The 17,434-nt window shown below is 37.9% G+C and overlaps 1 protein-coding gene, 1 non-coding gene and 1 pseudogene across 2 annotated transcripts in view; all 3 read left to right on the forward strand.

Annotated features, from left to right (window-relative positions):
- The window catches only part of KCNA4 (potassium voltage-gated channel subfamily A member 4), a 273,003-nt gene extending 256,702 nt beyond the window's left edge, over window positions 1-16,301 (forward strand). The window contains exon 4 of the transcript XR_011472966.1: window positions 16,241-16,301. The gene's annotated coding sequence lies outside the window, so the exon portion shown is untranslated. The remainder of the gene's footprint in view (window positions 1-16,240) is intronic.
- Window positions 1-17,434, forward strand: part of LOC139019002 (intraflagellar transport protein 20 homolog pseudogene) — an 89,086-nt pseudogene that overhangs the window by 13,873 nt on the left and 57,779 nt on the right.
- LOC139019079 (U6 spliceosomal RNA) lies at window positions 6,795-6,901 on the forward strand. Its single transcript, XR_011472983.1, has one exon. It is a non-coding gene; the product is annotated as a U6 spliceosomal RNA (small nuclear RNA).

Here is a 17,434-nt window from a genome sequence, read left to right on the forward strand (position 1 = left end):
TTTCCATGGAGTCTTTTACTTCCTCTGTCTTTAATGTCTGCTTAATAAAATCACACATTCAATTATTTTAAAGAGCCAAGAACCAATAAGGGATTTGCTGACCCATTGCTTAAAGCTTAGAAATTCAATTTGCCTCATCTTCATTGTTGGCAGATCAGACCCAGGTTGAGGGTGATGAAAGCTATTGGACATTTTAGACTCATTTTGAAGAGCTGAGAGATTTGCCTTACCAAGTCTCAGCTATAGCTGTATAGAAAGAATTCCATTATTGATGCTATCACAATTACAATTTCCCCAGGTTTTCACCTATTATATCTCTAGCTTCAGTACCTTTTTCAAATTGTTAATATACTAATGTATTGAGTTCTGGCAAATTCCACTGTGATTTTTGTCTATGTAAGAATTCTCAGCTGTCAGAGGGGAAGGGGGCTGGGGACTGAGTACAAAGGTGAAGGGATTCAGCATAGATACAGATAACAGTATGGCGATTACAAGAGGGAAAGGGAGATGGGGGAGGCAGAAGGGGGTAAAAGGGAATAAATGATGATGGAAGGAGACAACTTGGGGCGGTGAACACACAATACAATACACAGATGTATTAAAGAATTGTACCTCTGAAACCTATATAATTTTGTTAACAAATGTTACCCCCCAAAAAATCAATTAAAAAAAGAGAATTCTCAGAAATGCTGTGGATTAACCCATCACCAGCTGTTAAACTAGACAGAGACCATAGTCAGTGAGACTTGCCAGGATGTCTGTACCTTCTTTAGAGATGTCAGCTTTCCTAAAACATGCATTTCACTTAAAGAAAACAGCTGCATTACTATTAAGGACACCTAAACTGACTTTTACAAACAAAAACTGAAGAATATGGAGTTAAAATTTTTCCCCAAAATTTATTTTTTATTCAGTGCTTAAAATCAATGTAACCTTTTGTTTATAGAAGCAGTATGCTGATTATTTGTAAGTTTACCTCAATTTTAATTTTGCCACAAAGCTATATTTTCTTTTAATTTTCCAGAAACATATAAATGTAATGTTTTTCTATATGTAAATATCAACTTGACTCTAAATTGACACTTTTGTTAACTAATTTCCCCAGATGTTAAAGAAAATCCCTTTCACCTAGATTCACTTGATCATAGTGGTGGTTCAACTAATCTCTATCCTAGTAATGTAAGTTGATGAAAAGTGAAAGTCACAATGTATGGAATTAAAACAATGCTGTATGGTGATTTTGCTCCTTACAATTATTAATCTGTTAAATTATCATGAAGTGCTACTCACAGCTCTTAAACCAATCAGGCTGACTTTTGGTAGAAATACTGCAGAGGGAAACTGCACTATTTACAAAGTTATGGAGATAATAGGATGCTGGCTCAGAAAAAAATGATTTATAAAGTAGTTATACTCCTTACTAGCTACATGACCATAACATTTCTTAGTAAATTAGAAATTCTTTCATAATCCTAGGCCCACATTGCTTATGATCTTACATGCTGGAAGTCTATGTCCAGGTCCCATGCTTCAGTCAAATAAAACACATTACAATTCTTTGAAGCAAGTATTTGAATTATTCTTGAAATCACTGTTAAATATCATCACTTTATTAGCTGTTATTTACACACTAGAGTCCCAATGCACAGATTCGTGCACATTGAAAGGAAGTTAATTAGAAAAAATATTTTAATATCACTATTCGCCCTTTCTCTATAATAGAAGTGTCAACCAAATTCACAATTGACAATGACATATTGAAACACATGTATGCGATTGGCACCAGTGAGAGCTTTATAGGTATTCCGCATGTGCGAGTCAACTTAGCCCAGTGGTTCTCAACCTTCTGGCCCTTTAAATACAGTTCCTCATGTTGTGACCCAACCATAAAATTATTTTTGTTGCTACTACATAACTGTAATGTTGCTACTGTTATGAATCGTAATGTAAATATCTGATATGCAGGATGGTCTTAGGCGACCCCTGTGGAAGGGTCGTTCGACTGCCAAAGAGGTCGCGACCCACAGGTTGAGAACTGCTGACTTAGCCTTTTACAGATATAGAGTAAACTTGCTTAATTAGACCTGCTTTTTGATTTAGCTAAACTTTGTCCATCCCAGTGAAGCACCCCAACTTCTTTTTCAGGTAATTGTCAGCAACACAGCTGACAATCAACACAAAGCAGATTATTATTGTAGATCATGCAGGGAGAACAAAGGGTAAAATATTTAACTGTAGCAGTGTTTGACTCTATTCTGCACAGTGAGAAAACCTGAAGTCATTTTCAAGTTCCACCATTTCTTACTTCTTTTCAGTTGGGTCAAGTTTCTAAACTTTCTAAATCTCCGTTTTCTGGCTAATGAAAAGAATATAGTATTCCACCGAGTCTCCTATGTACCTACTCCAGGACTTCTGTGAGGATCAAATGAGATGAGGCATGGGAAAACGCTTCACAGTCATTTGGTTAAAGTGTAAATGTTTGCACCTGGCTATAAAGCAAGTCATGTTCCTGGGCTGAAGAAACTCCAAGGAGGCTAGTCGCTAGGGAGAGGAAGCTAGGCATTTCTACATGATGTCATTACCCAGTGCCCACAGTGACCGTTTCCTGGCTGGGCTGGGCTGGGCTGGGCTGTGGGCCACATTTTGCACCATGGAATCTTGGCAGTGTTGGCTGCAATTTGGTGGGGTGTCGCTCTGGGGTGGTGGCAGGGCCTGTGTCACACTTGGGGGAAGCCAAGTGTTGGTTTGTTGGCATCAGGTCCACGTTGCCATTTCTTTTTAAATGGCCAGTGTGTGTTATGGCAGCTCCTGCATTGAGTGTCTACCCCCTGGGGTCAGTGCACATCATAGCTACTGGTTGGATGATCGGATGAACACTTAGGCTTTTATATAGAGAGACTCTTTTACTATTCTTTCAAAGGTTACTCTATACTAGTGGTTCTCAAAATATAGTTCCCAGTCAAGCAGCATCAGCTACAACAGCATACCTAGGAATTTGTCAGAAATGCAAATTATCTAATCTCACTCCTAGAGATGGAACCCAGAAATCTGCATGTTAAGCCCTCTAAATATGTAATTCATGCTTCAGTTTGAAAACAACTGCCCTATGCCATACTTGTTGCTTCTCCTCTTTATTTTATACTAGAGGCCTGTTGCATGAAGAGATTCATGCAATAGACCTTCCCTTCTCCTGGCTGCCGGCACTGGTTTTCCTCCGGCACCCAGGACCCAGGCCTTCGCTCCAGCCTGAGCTGCCTTTGCGGCCCCGGCTGGAGCCACTTTCCATCTTCGTGGCTCTGGCTCACCTTCAGTCTTTGCTCTGCCGCTTGGAGCCTACATATGCAAATTAACCGCCATCTTTGTTGGCAGTTAATTTGCATATCATGCTGATTAGCTGATGGGAGGTATAGCGAAGGTACGGTCAATTACCCTGTTTGTCTATTATTAGATAGGATTGTATGCCCTATATTTTTTCCATTTTGGTTAAAAAAAAAGAAACAAAACAAAACAAAAGATATATTTTTAATTTTTTAATTGATTAAGTTATTACATATGTGTCCTTATCCCCACATTACCCCCCATCCCCCCTCTCTCATGCCCTCACCCTCCTGTTGTCTGTGTCCATTGGTTAGGCCTATATACTTGCATATAAGTCCTTTGGCAGACCATCAAACCTCAGAGGGAAGGTAGAGGAGTGTGGGGGTAAGGGGGAGAGATCAACCAAAAGACATTTTTTATCCCATCTAAAAATGCCTTCCTTGGTTTCTCCCTTCTCTTAATTTTGTTATAGCTAAAAATACAAAAATAAAACAATTGCAAGGGATATATCTATTAAACCTTGCTTTATAGTTGTTGGTAACATCTATTATCTCCTGTGCAATAAAACAAGCTTCCAAATCTTGTCTCTAGCACATATCCTCTATCACCACAGATTCATTTTGCCTCTGAAACTCTCCTAATATTATTCTACTTCTTAGCAATATTTATTACTACCTCTAAGATGTATAATTCTTATTAAGCTCCTACTCAGTCTCCTTCTGTGAAATGACTAAAAGGTAGTCTTTTCAATAAATGATTCTGGGTCAATACCATACCCATAAGCAAAGCCCGAATCTTGACATTTATTTTGCAACATACACAAAAGCATATTTCTCTAAAGTACATTTCTTTAGACTATAGAAACAATAAAGTTTCTAGAAGTCATCACAGGATAATATTCTAATGTTATTAAAGTATGAAAATATTTTTTACAGAGGCCTTAAATGGAAACTATAAAGGACAAGTTGATAAATCAGGCAATATTGGAATAAACTTTTGATCTTCAGCAAACATCATTCAGAAAGTAAAACGAAAAGCCAGGGTAGGCAGAATATTTGCAATACGTATATCAGAAAATGACTTTCTTTTTCTAGTATGAGTGATGATTAAATGGAAGTATCAACTTTGTCAAAATTTATTGAGCCCATATATTTAAAATGTCTACTTTTTGTGTGTATGTTACACTTCTATGCAAATTGATGACCTTATTTTTCCTAGTACATTTAATACCTGTGGGATTCATTAATTTATTCAGCACTTGCTGAATATCTATGATACACCAGAACACTGAGCTAGGCCCAGATTTACAGCTGTGCAGAAGATGCAGTAGCTGCCTTCATGGAGCATATACAGCTTTGATTATTTGCAGCTTTCTGTAGCACACCTGTGTAAGATCATCATGATTAAGCACAAGCCACTACAGAGCTGAAGAAAATATGCTAATATATTCAGTTCATATATAGTTTAAATGGCATTCATATTAAGAGCAAGCATAGCAAAAGTTAACACGGCTAACATGGCTTTGAGCTGATATCCTCCATCTGCCCTTCCTGATCCATGTTCCAGTCTTCTCTCTCCACCAGGAAACTGATTTGTATGGACTACATGAGGCATCTGGAAAACTATAGCCTGATTATGCAAATAAAGTTTTACTGAAACATAGTTACACTCATTGTTTACATGGCTATTTTCAAGAGACCCTATGGTTTGAAAGCCTGAAATATTTATTATTTGTGTCTTTATAAAAAACAACAACAACAACTGAGTTCTGGATTACATCAATGGCTTCCGTGCCTTCTAAATTCTACTTGGGTAGGTCAATGGAACAAAGAGCTAGATATTGAAGAGAGGGAAAGGATGAATTCTATGCAAGAGCTCCTTGGGCTAAGGAGTCCCTCTGTCAAAGCTCTCAGCACTTATTTTTCTTCCCCAGCCCTTTTTTTTAAAAATCCTAACCCAAGGATATTTTTCTCATTGATTTTTAGAGTGATTGGAAAGGAGGGAAGGAGGAAGCGAGGGACGGGGAGAGAGAGAGAGAGAGAGAGAGAGAGAGAGAGAGAGACATTGATGAGAGAGAGAAACACATCAATTGGGTGCTTCCTGCAAGTGCCCCAACTGGTGTCAGAGATTGAATCTGGAACCCAGGTACATGCCCTTGACTGGGAATCAAACCTGTGAACCTTTGGTGTATGGGCCAACATTCTAACCACTGAGCAACACATGCCAGGCCTCTCAGCACCTCTTAAGGCAGGTTTCTCTTCCTTACTCTCTTCTGCTGGGTGAGATAACTCCATCTCTTCACTTCTTCCCATACAGTGATGGTAATAGCCCTGCACTATCTCTTGTGGTTTTCCAATGTCTTCTGCATATCTTTGCAAATTATCCTTTTATTGAATGCTCCTTAAATTACTCTAAACTGTGTAAGCCATATATTCTCCAATGGGACCCTGGCTGTTAATTTATTAAGTCCTAATTGCTGGCCAGACACTGTGTTAACAGCTTAATATTCATTATGTGACTTAAACCTGACAAAACAACTCTGTAGGATAGATATTATTACCATTCTCTTTTTACAAATGAGACAGCTCATGTTCAAGTCTGAAGACTTTACAAAGTTTGCACAACTAAAAGGTAGCAGACCTCACTTGAATCCACTGCTGTTGGTTACAGAGCCCCTAGAACTGAAGATGGTAACCATTATCTCAATGATTTTCATCATGTTATAGTTTTCTTGACAATGATTTATGGTTTCATTTAATCATATCACAACAATGGATCTGAAATTATTATCTTCTTACAGGTAGATAAATTGAAGTAAATATAAATTAAATGGTTTTCTCAAGGTTTCTAGAAGATAAAGTTTAACACAGCCAAGTTTCATGCATCTAGATCTGATATATATAACTATACAGTCATCATTTATCAAATTATCCATTTTGAATGATACTTAGAATTGTTTGCTATAAAAATCATCATTATATATACTTATACTCATATAATTATATATTCTACTTGTCCTAAGGGATTCTCATGTGTATAGAGTAATGTGGTGAAAATGTGGTATATGTTATATGTCTGATATAGGGAGATAAGGGTTAGGAGAAAAAAAATAAGAGGCTAGCCCTAACTGGTTTGGCTCAGTGGATAGAGCGTCGGCCTGCGGACTGAAGGGTCCTGGGTTCGATTCCAGTCAAGGGCATGTACCTTGGTTGCGGGCACACCTCCAGTTGGGGGTGTGCAGGAGGTAGCTGATCAATGTTTCTCTCTCATTGATGTTTCTAATTCTCTATCCCTCTCCCTTCCTCTCTGTAAAAAAATCAATAAAATATATATTTTTTTAAAAAATAATAAATAAATAAAAAATAAGAAGCTAAACAAAATTAAATTTTCCATATGAGTTAGGAATTGTTAGATTTTTTTCTGGTCCTACAATATTACAAGTTAATTAATTTGAACAAATTTAAAAAGCAGAGCTAGTGCTCGCTTTGGCGGCACATATACTAAAATTGGACCAATACAGAGAAGATTAGCATGGCCCGTACACAAGAAAAAAATAAAAAGAGTAGAGATGATTTGCTTTCCTATGCTGCTGGAATTTGATCGGTGAGAAATAATGTTTCAGCCAGGTTGCCAACTAATCTCTAATGCTTGGCTTCCTACAGTTCACTCCATCCCAAGTCAAGAATCTGGCCAAGATCACTGCCGGAGGCACACAGATTCTGCATTCCGTGCTTAATTGGCCCCCTGAAAAGATAAACAGGTAGCAAGCATCCAAAAGGTCCCAGCTACTTCCTCCAGCCCTAAGGCAGGAAGCACAATGAAAGCTCCTCCCATTGGTCTCTGTAAAATATTTTTTATTGCCAGTTTCTTGTTGTGAGCACAAGTGCTCCTAGTCGCCTCTCCCACATTCAGAGAATGTATATTTTAGGAAAAAATTATCTAAAAACAAAGATACATATGTCTAATCCTATTTGTTTTGCTCAGTCTACAAAGGTTTCTTTAAAAAAAAAAGAATATTTCCAGATAAGAACTCAGGGTATATGGTGTGCATGTGTGTGTATACGTATGTACATATGTGTATTTAAATCCCTTGTCTTTGATGATATCCTCCTATTAGATCCTCCTTTCCTGGGTTTCAGGTACAGTGGGGTGAGGGGAAAACCTGATTTGAGCTGTCATTTGTAGGGATGAGATTGTCCTATCCAACAGGCAGGACAATTAGCCTTTGTCATGTGTCCACACCAGCAGTCAATGAGGAAAACATTTCGGTGTGTTCGTTTAAGTCCTGGAATGCATCAGTTCAATCACCAAAGAGAGCTTTGATAGCAGTGTGTCAAGCAGACGGTGGTGTATGCAAGTGGTATCCTCACTGAATCCTTCCCACTCCCTCACTCCCAGCCTAAGTTTGCTTATTCAGCAAGGCTTGTGTAGAATGAGGTTTAATAGAAGTATCTATCAAGTTTTATATGCCTTTCTCTACTATAGGTATTTGTTAAAAAAAAAATGGATCCATCCCATTTAGAATCACAGCTTTTTTCCTTATTATACATTGCAACAATCCTTGTAATTGTTTTCTCATCTGACTGTGAAGTCTGACTCTTCCTTCTACACCAGTTTTTTGAGCTTACCTTTTCAGACACAGTCACACCTCAATGAGGGGCATGATTCAAGCCCACAATGCTATCTTTTCACTTGAACCACTGTAATTCTTTGATAAGGACCAATTTCTAACTACTTTATTGTTGTTTTTGTTGCTAACTGATGATGATTTTATGAGTTCTTTCTTCACTTGGCATATTGCATTTTGGATGCTTCATAAGTGACCTTGCCTTTGGTCCTTAATCCAACCTTTGCCACTGTGACTGCTCTTGAAATGAAATCACTATTCCTGTCCTCATATGCTCTTTGGTTTTGCCTCATTGCCACTATCAAGTCAATCTGGGTACATCCACAAGTGTCTTCCACTATTGAAACTCAGTCTGAAAAGAAACTTACTTCAGTAGTGGATTGAGGATGAGCTCAGCTATTCTGTTAAAATTTCTAGGCCAGATACTTACTTAATATATCTTTTAGGCAGACTGATTCTCAATGGGAATAAATATCTCAACAATAAGAAATTAAGAACACAGGCCTTGAAGTCAGGCATGCCTGCAATATTATCTATGTGACTTTGGGAAAACTACTCTTCAGGCCTCAGTTTTTCCATATAGATGTTAATAACAGCACCTATCACATAAGGGTGTCATACTTATGGAGGTAATACTGCCTAAAGACCTTTTCTCCAAATCTCTGGCACAGATTAAATAAATAGTATAGGTATTAGTATTTTTACTATTATTAATATTCAGCCATCTTCAAATACTACAATGAGATGACAGAGTCTCTAATTTGGAGTTCCTAGTCTGGCAATAGAGCCTAAAAACTAATGTGGGTGATGAAAGTATGAGTAATATTAGAACTGATACAGCAGTCATAATGAAAAAAATAACTGGTGCATGGGCTAATTGATTGGTTGCTCGAGGGCTAAGAAAACACTGCTTCAATAATGACACCTTGAGTCTCATGGAGAATCCTGGAATTCAACAATAATGACCTTACTCATACTTGGGTCCAAAGCCTACCCCCATGGAATACCTTGCCTTTATGAGATGACATTGAGAAAAATATAACCCCTTGACATTTCTCTTATGAAATCAAAGGACCAGATGTCATTTTAAGTGATTTGTGCTTATTTGTGTATGTCCCTGAATACAGGACACGTACTATTGATTTTCAACCAGCAGTTACACAACATTTTCTGAAGCCGTCATGACCTTGGATTATCTGGGTCGCACTTGGAAAAGTTCCTTGGACTTTTAATCAGCACATCACTATCCAGGCAGAGAGGAGGGGGATGCAGAAAATGTGAGGACAGCATCTAAGACCTGTGGTTAATAGTTTTTTGAACATTTTCTTCATAACAAAGCTGATAAGAAGAGAGACTTCTAATTAGAGAGATGGAACTATGGAATAGCACAGCTGTAGAGATCCTTAGTCTAAGCTCCAATTTTACAGACGAATAATCTTTGGCCTGGAAGGATGGATCACTGATAGAGATGAGCCAAATCTGCAAATCAACTCTTCAGACTTCAGGTTTGGTTAATAACAATTTAAAATCTGATATTAGTCCTCTCAAGTCTATAAGGTGCCATACCACTGGACTATGTTAATGTAAGACTATCAATCAGTAATCTTTAGAGAACAGTTGAGAGCATGGACATGGCATCAAGCAAACCTAGGTTCCAGTCTTGGTTCTACCAATTCCTAGCCATGTGGGCCTTGGACAAACCCACTCAACTTAATTTCCCTCAATGTTAAAGAGGTTAATCAGAACTTGCATCCCTTTTTATTTCTATGACCTTTAATGTTATAATGCAGTGCCCAGCACAAACAAATATTAATCAGTAGTACTTAAACTTATCACTTGTTTCAATCAGTAGTCATTGTTATAAATATCAGAAAACTATACAAACTTGTTTGACCAGAAAATTAATGTATAAAAAGATAGCATATAGCTCAATGGGTTCCTAGAAGGTTGAGAAGACTAGATTTTGAGGCTATGCAGTAGGAATAATGTACAAAATCCTGTTCCTGAATTGATGCAGTGGTGACTCTGGGAATTGACCCTAAAATTTGCATAGCTAACTGATGGATGCTGAGCTCTGGAGGCCACTTCTGGAACCTCTGCACTGTTTCCTCTAGGATATGCTGTACACGTGTCACTTTCAGCAAAGCTGCTTCTGCATAAGGCCTGCTTTTGCACATCACTAGCCTTTAAAAATTATTTTTTATTGTTTTAAGATATACATAACATAAAATTTAACATTTTTAAGTGTACAGTTTTGTGGCATTAAATACATTCACATTGTTGTGGATCACTTGACATTAGTTCAAAATAATTTGATATGAATGTATGTTTTTGGTGGAAGCTTCTATATCTGATTTCTATAAAGGGACTTGGGGTCTCCTAGGTACTGAATTCCATAAATGTAGGAAGAATGTTCAAAGAATTGGTGCATTCAGATTGAAGAAAAATATCTGCTACAGTTCACCCTTTTTGGCCCAATAGTAAATTATGCACTTAGATGATATTTAAATGTCAAACTAGACGACAGTGACAAATATTTTTGCCCAACATAATGTAATTGTTCTATAAATAAAATGATATGCTCATTGTTTCTTCCTTAAAAAATAGGAAAGTGTATTATTTATAGAAGGTGTCTCATTAGGAGTAGTTCAATTCCATGTTGTAGCGGTCAAGCCATGACCTCAGTACCTAATCTATCCAATGGTGTTTGGAATGAGATACCTTTGGGAAATTACTTCCATACAAAGTTGAACCCAACATTTGATCAGTGTCCCTTTAACGCTGTGATTAGGAGGAGGCCTTTGGAGCCAGAGATGCCTGGGGAGAAACATCCAGCTCCATTATATCCTTGCTTTCTGACCCTGGACAACCAACTTACCTGTCTTTTCCACCTTGATTTTTTTATTTGTGAGTACCTATTCTGTATCTTCTTAGAAACATTAAGTGAATTAATACAGGTAAAGTGCTTGGAAGACTGCTTGGCACAAAAATAGACTCTAGTATGTATTTGCTGATCGGTTACTCCATCCACTCTGCCTCTGGTTTCATGATAAGCCCCTTGATATTCTCTAAGTTATGGAATAAATTGCAATATCCAGTAACACAGTCAACATAAAGTAGTAGGGCAAAGTAAGAGGAAAACAGAAGAATTTTATTTAAGGTAAATAAGCAGTAAGAGAGTAAATCTGGGAAGATATGGTGGTCTTTAGAATCATGGCTGGTACTATTCTTCCTGACTTTACTACCAAAGTGTTCTTTAAATTAATCATAAATGCTGAATATTTCAATAAAATATGATTTGGTTATAGTTGATTGAAGGCCTTTATACTATGGTTAAAATTTACCCTAATTTCTAGCTCTAAAGGTTAAGTAATATTTTTAGAAGGTGATGAATGGCTAGAAAGATGTAGATGACCTTGATAGCGTCTTTGACAGTGAGCACTCAAGTTATATTGCATTATTAAATATTGTGTGCAAATCGGGAGAAAGGAGTCCCTGATGTGATGTATGATCCATCTCTAAGCAGAAGGCACAATTGTTCTGTGATTGAATTTTGCTGGTTTAGTGAGCCCTCATTTTTTTTTCAAACCTCAGAAATTCCCATTTACATGAGTAATTGAGAAATAATCTAATAGGAAAGAAAGTTTTTCTGCCATTTTTCAAGAAAATTTCAGTTTAAATTCTATAAAGAGGGTAAGAAATCAGTTTGGAATCCTCATTGAAGCAGTAAAAGTACGTTTTCAGAAGCCCAGGATTACATAGTATGTAAATAATGTTTAAAAGAGGTTCTGGATTAAGGGGGTGTTAACAAAGGAAACTTATTGAAATTTTACCTAGGATGTATTATTATTACTGTTATTATTTTTACATACCAAATACATTGTCAAAATGTTAGAAGTAAGTTAGAATCATATATATATATATATATATCCCAAATTTTCTTAGACTACTCAACCCCAAATCTAGGGTAAAAATCTGAATCTTGTTAACATCAATCACTCAAGTTCAGTTAGTTCTTGTTACTACTAATGCCAAATAGCCACCCTTCAGTAACATCTTCAGTCAGAGATCGCAGGCTGTTTCTCACATGTTTCCAAATATGAAATATCTTAAAAATGTGGACCCCACAGTTGCCCCAGAGGAGATGGGATGAGGCCTCTGCAAAAATTCTGGTTTCTGAGTCATCTCTTCTTGTGGATTCCTTATACTCCTTTACTCCTCTCTGAAAGGCATGGTTTTTTTAAGGTATTATATATATGAGCTGGATGGCTTCCTTCCTGGGTGAGACTTTCAGGGTTGGTTACAGGATGATTGGATCCCTTCTTGGAAACTCAGTGATGGTTCAATTCAAATTGCATCTCCTCCCGTTACCTTTCTTTTTCTACCTTTTCAGAGTTTTTATCTTTTTAGGGTGTGACACAACTATTTTTTTTTTTTTTTTTTTTTTTTTTTTACTATTTCACATTGTTTGAGACCCTGAGGATGGTATCTAATGAAACATATCTGGCTACCAGAAGGGTGAGAGAAAGAGTAAAGAATATGTGATTATTATTCTCATGGGTATTTTGGTAAGCTTTTTTGAGTGGGAGGAAAAGTGATAAAAGAGATACAGCCAGTGCTTTGAACTATTCAAAGCTAACAGTATATCTTATTTATTACATTTCCCCTAGGGTACCCACCAACTATCATGTCTACCATGGTTAAAGGGGTAAAAAATAAAAATGATTGCTATTCTAGCTTTTGGTAATTCGCTTATTTTTGCTGTTCTACATTGGGAAAATGATAAATTTGCCAACATTCTGACAAGTGAGAGGCAAACTAGCTGAAAAAAGACACCTCCCCACGGCCATCTGTTAACTGTCTCCAAATGCCTCCTTTGATTTTGGCCATGCTGGCAGCAATTAGCAGAAGTCAAATGCTATCTTAATTATTTCCTCCAAGTTTGATCTTCGTGCAGTTTTATTACATGTGTATATAATGTAACCACTGTCTTAGAAAGTTGGTTTCTATTGTTTTAATAGACTGTGCAAAATATGTCAGGGATAGGTAGTAAAATATATTTGTTTTCCTGAGGATTGACAGTGACATCATATTTCAAAGGCTGGCCCAGGATATCTTAAGAAAGTCCATGTTTCAATATTAATTGCTTAAAAGTTGGAAAAATGTAATGTTATGGGAAAACCATTAGTTTCATAAACAAAAAGTCTTAAATTCCCATTTCCTTAATTTAATGGCTGTGTGACCCTAGATAGATCTGTTGCTAAATCTCCTGGACCTTACTTTTGTCCTCTGTAAAATGTACATAATGATACCCGCCTTATAGTTCAAGGCCATTATGATATTGTTGTCTACAGAACATAATTGGTTTACTCCCAGCTATTTCGCTATTTAGTAACAAATCCTGCCACCTTGACCAAAGTTTGACACATGACCAAAAAACACCAATCGAATATTTTTTTCACCACTCTTGCCCGGGGAAACATAGAGATTAGCCATGGTTGTAGCCGAGTCATGCAATGGTCGGATCCCCATGCGATGGTAGGATCCCCTGGTGGACACATGATGTCCTGCTGATCATGAGACCCTGGGTTTGCACTGCAGCTTGTCCTGTGAGAGTCCTGGATACTGTATTCTTTCTTGGATTCTGTGAACTGTCCTAATGTCCATTTCATAAACCTGTGTCAGTTTAAATTTAGTCAGAAATGATTTCTGTGTGTTACACTCAGAAATCTTAACTAGGACTCTTTCTTGTTAAATGCCTCTGTAGTACCTTTGCTCTTTATAACACATGTCACACTTATAATTAATTGGTCAGCATCCGTTTCCCTTACCAGCAAGTAAATTCTATAAAAACAAGGCATACTGGCTGCCTTGTTCCTCTGTTTCCCACAGCTTATTAGCACAATTTCTGACACTTAGAAACAGTTGGTGGGCAGTTAAATAAAAGGTTTATATAAAGTGGTTCTCACAGTGCTCAGTAAATGTGAATGCCTTTCCTTCCTCCTTTTTCTACCACCACCTTTCTATCTATTTTTTTGACCACCAGAAGTACATCTGTTTGCAAATACAAATACTGTAAAACCCTGTGCCCTTGTGCTTCAAGTTTGTGCACATATATTTCTCCTCTGCTCACCTCCCCATTCATTGATTCAATAGAGCAGCTTCACTTCAATCTTCTCCTGCAATGAAAACAGATTCAGAATATGCTTTGAGAGTCAAAGCGAGAAAGGGTTGGTGTCTCTCCTAAGGGAACGTGACAGAGTTGCCCTGCATCCAGTTAGTGCATGGAGGATTTGAAAGAATAGAGAGGGTATCTGCCAAAGCTTTGCCCTCTGCTCCATCTTTTTTTGTGGCCATTGCTGTGCTGGTGGAAAGAGTGGCCCAAGCCATACTGCCAAGGAGGCCTTATGAGAGGGTGATTGTGACAGGGCCCATATGAGGATTGCACCCATGACCCAGTCCTTATTAGCAACTCTACCCAGCAGAACTGATTCTAAAGTGGTTGCTGAATTTCTCTCAGATAAATCCTGCCGTCTTAGCCCCAAGGTCATGTGTCTAACCCAATAAAGATAGTTAACTTGGAAAAGTCTTTATACTATTTTTAGAATAGCTGGAGCAGAATGACCTCGGCATTGGTCAGTGTCTGTAAAGGGCATCTGGCTTCAGAGAAAATGAGCACATTGCTATTCTGGGGAACCCACAAGATGATGTTATGGGTGTACCTGTTTTTTCATTTTTTATCATGGAGGGTGGTTTCACAGTCTCCTCGCTTAGTAGGTAGCCAAACTTAAACAGAGCGCTCTACAAACATACAGAGAATTTAGGACTACCTGCACAGAAGCTTGCTATTTTAAGAAAAAAGAAGCTATTTCTGGCTCAGTGCCTGTTACAGGGCAGACACTCAGTTGCACATGTTAACTTACAGTATTGTTGTTCCTTGACAGGTATTATTTCCCCCATTTTATACATGAGTAAACTGAGGCTTAGAGAGATTTAAATAATGTGTTCAGGACATCCCAGTAAAGTATGCAAATTGCTCACTTGTTTCTATCATAGGAATTCTTCCCTTCCTGTCAACAGTACCACACTTTCTCTGTTAGCTCATTCGCCTTGGTCTCCCTGAGTTAACAGTGGTATTGGAAGTGATTGAGATTCTACTTTGGACTTAGTCTTAACTGACAAAGATACACAATATATGTGCCTTTCACATTAGCCAGTTCTGAAAAATCCTATATAATAAAAACCTAATATGCTAAGTATCCAGTTGTCCAGTCAGCCATTCAACCAATCAAAATGTAATATGCCAATGATATGTTAAGGCCGCTCAACCACTCGCTATGATGTGCACTGACCACCAGGGGGCAGATGCTCCGACCGGTAGGTTAGCTTGCTGCTGGGGTCCAGCCAATCGGGACTGAGCGAGACAGGCCAGACATGCCCTGGAGCCCTCCCATGGTCCCTCCCTGGCTAGCCAACCTCCCGTGTCCCTCCCCGGCCTCGATGCACCAGTGGGGTCCCTCAGCCTGGCCTGCACCCTCTCACAATCCAGGACCCCTCAGGGGATGTTGGAGAGCCAGTTTTGGCCCAATCCCACAGGCCAGGCCTCTAGTATTAATAATATTTCATCAAATTTTATTTCATTTCTTTGAGTTTTCTTCCTATGTGGCATGTGTTTTTGTTTGTTTATTTGTTTTTCGGGCTCCACCTTTCTTCACTAAGCTCTGTGTGAAGCAGATGAATTTGTATTTGCATCAGGACCTCTCCCCTAACCCTGGCCGAGCTCCAAAAATTTTGAAGTGGGAGATCCCAGGACACAGACAGAGAAACACTATGCTCAGGAGAGAGGGTTATGCTGTTTCTCTCACTGCATTTAATTGGAAAGTTGGACTCAAGGGAAGTTGATGTTTTGAAGACATAAGGATTTTGTTTAAATCCTCACTATCTCATTTTTAGCTGCATAAACATGGGCTGCTTACTTGATTTCTGAAAGTGTCAGTTTCCTCATCTATAAAACAGGCACACTAATAACACCTGCTTTACAAGGTTGTTATGAGGGTTTGATGAGAGTCGGTGCCTGGTACAGAGCAAACATTCAATACAATTTTTCTTAAAATTTCTTCAAAACATTGTACTTACTACATGATACCAGATAATTCTCTAGCAGAGCCAGTCAGAAAATACAGATTAAAAGTTAGAAAAAGTTTGAAAATTACATGCATGAGTTATTCTTGGATACTAGAATGTCAGTCATTCCAGCAAGCATTTTTACATGTCTACTCTCCTGCTCTGCTCTAGGCTGTACTAACCATGCCCATGTTTTGTGGCTATACTTACACTTGGTGGCCAAATGGACTTCACTTGTTTCTTTTGTTGGAGATGAAAGAATGGGTTGAGAAAACCATGACTCTGACCTAACACGGACGAATTTGGGGATGCTTGTTCTATGTTTCCAAGGCATTAAAATGTGAGTAGACTATTACTAAATTAAAATATTTTTCATTTTCTTCAAGCAGAGAAATAACACAGCCCATGTTGGTTTGCCTAAATTCAGAACTCCAGGAAAGTACAGACCTTCATCGTGAATATTCTCCCTCCTCATTTCTTTGGCCTGACTTCAACTCTCTGAGTTAAATGAAACCAATTTATTTGGTGAGGATTTTAATAACATATTAATTACAATCAGATAGAAATCTAATCACTCGCTCCCTGAGACTGGCAGATATTGGACTATTTATATATACTCTCCACCCTCTCAGTCTGACCTACTTTGACAGTTCAATTAAACCAATTGACTTCTGAAGTTTGTTTATGAAACAGCTGGGGAATGCCGACTCTTTGGGGTGTTTGGTATTTGTACAACACACTATTCAACAAGACCCCTCAGTGCATTTCTTGAGCCCAGAAAAATGTCACTTTCTAACCTGTTAAGCAAATCACAGTTGAGTCACAAATGGAGAAACGAGGTGTGTTGGTCTGTGTTTGCATGTTCACTCGGAACATATATGTAGTGCACACACATGATTTCCTCATAAAGAACAAAAGAGCTCTTTCTGCATGAAACTTGATTGCTGTCAGTCTGTAGTTCTAAATTTCACATAGCTTGAATGGGGTTAGTTTATGTGATTAATTGCTTACGTACGTTTTTGTTCATTGTTCATTTATCCAACAAATATTTATTGAGCACCTACTATGCCACAGGTGCTGTAGTAAACTCAGGAGATAAACAGAAAAAACACACACACCCAAACCTAGATAGAACTCTTTCTGGAAAAGCCCTAGACTGATGTTGAGTAAATTATCAGATGAATGATTTACTAAGTACAAGAGCCATATGTGCTATAAAGAAAAAACACAATCATTTCTTTTATTTAGAAGTTTTAACTATTACATCCTTCTATTATTAACATTTCCCTATCCTCCAGTGTACATGTATCCCAAGATTCTCTTGTTTGAGCTACACTGTTAGGCTTAGTACATGTAAAATATATG

This window comes from Myotis yumanensis, unplaced genomic scaffold (assembly GCF_028538775.1).
Source record: "Myotis yumanensis isolate MYYU_CA2020_CCGP unplaced genomic scaffold, mMyoYum1.0.hap1 SCAF_10, whole genome shotgun sequence".
In the NCBI taxonomy this organism is placed as follows: domain Eukaryota; kingdom Metazoa; phylum Chordata; class Mammalia; order Chiroptera; family Vespertilionidae; genus Myotis; species Myotis yumanensis.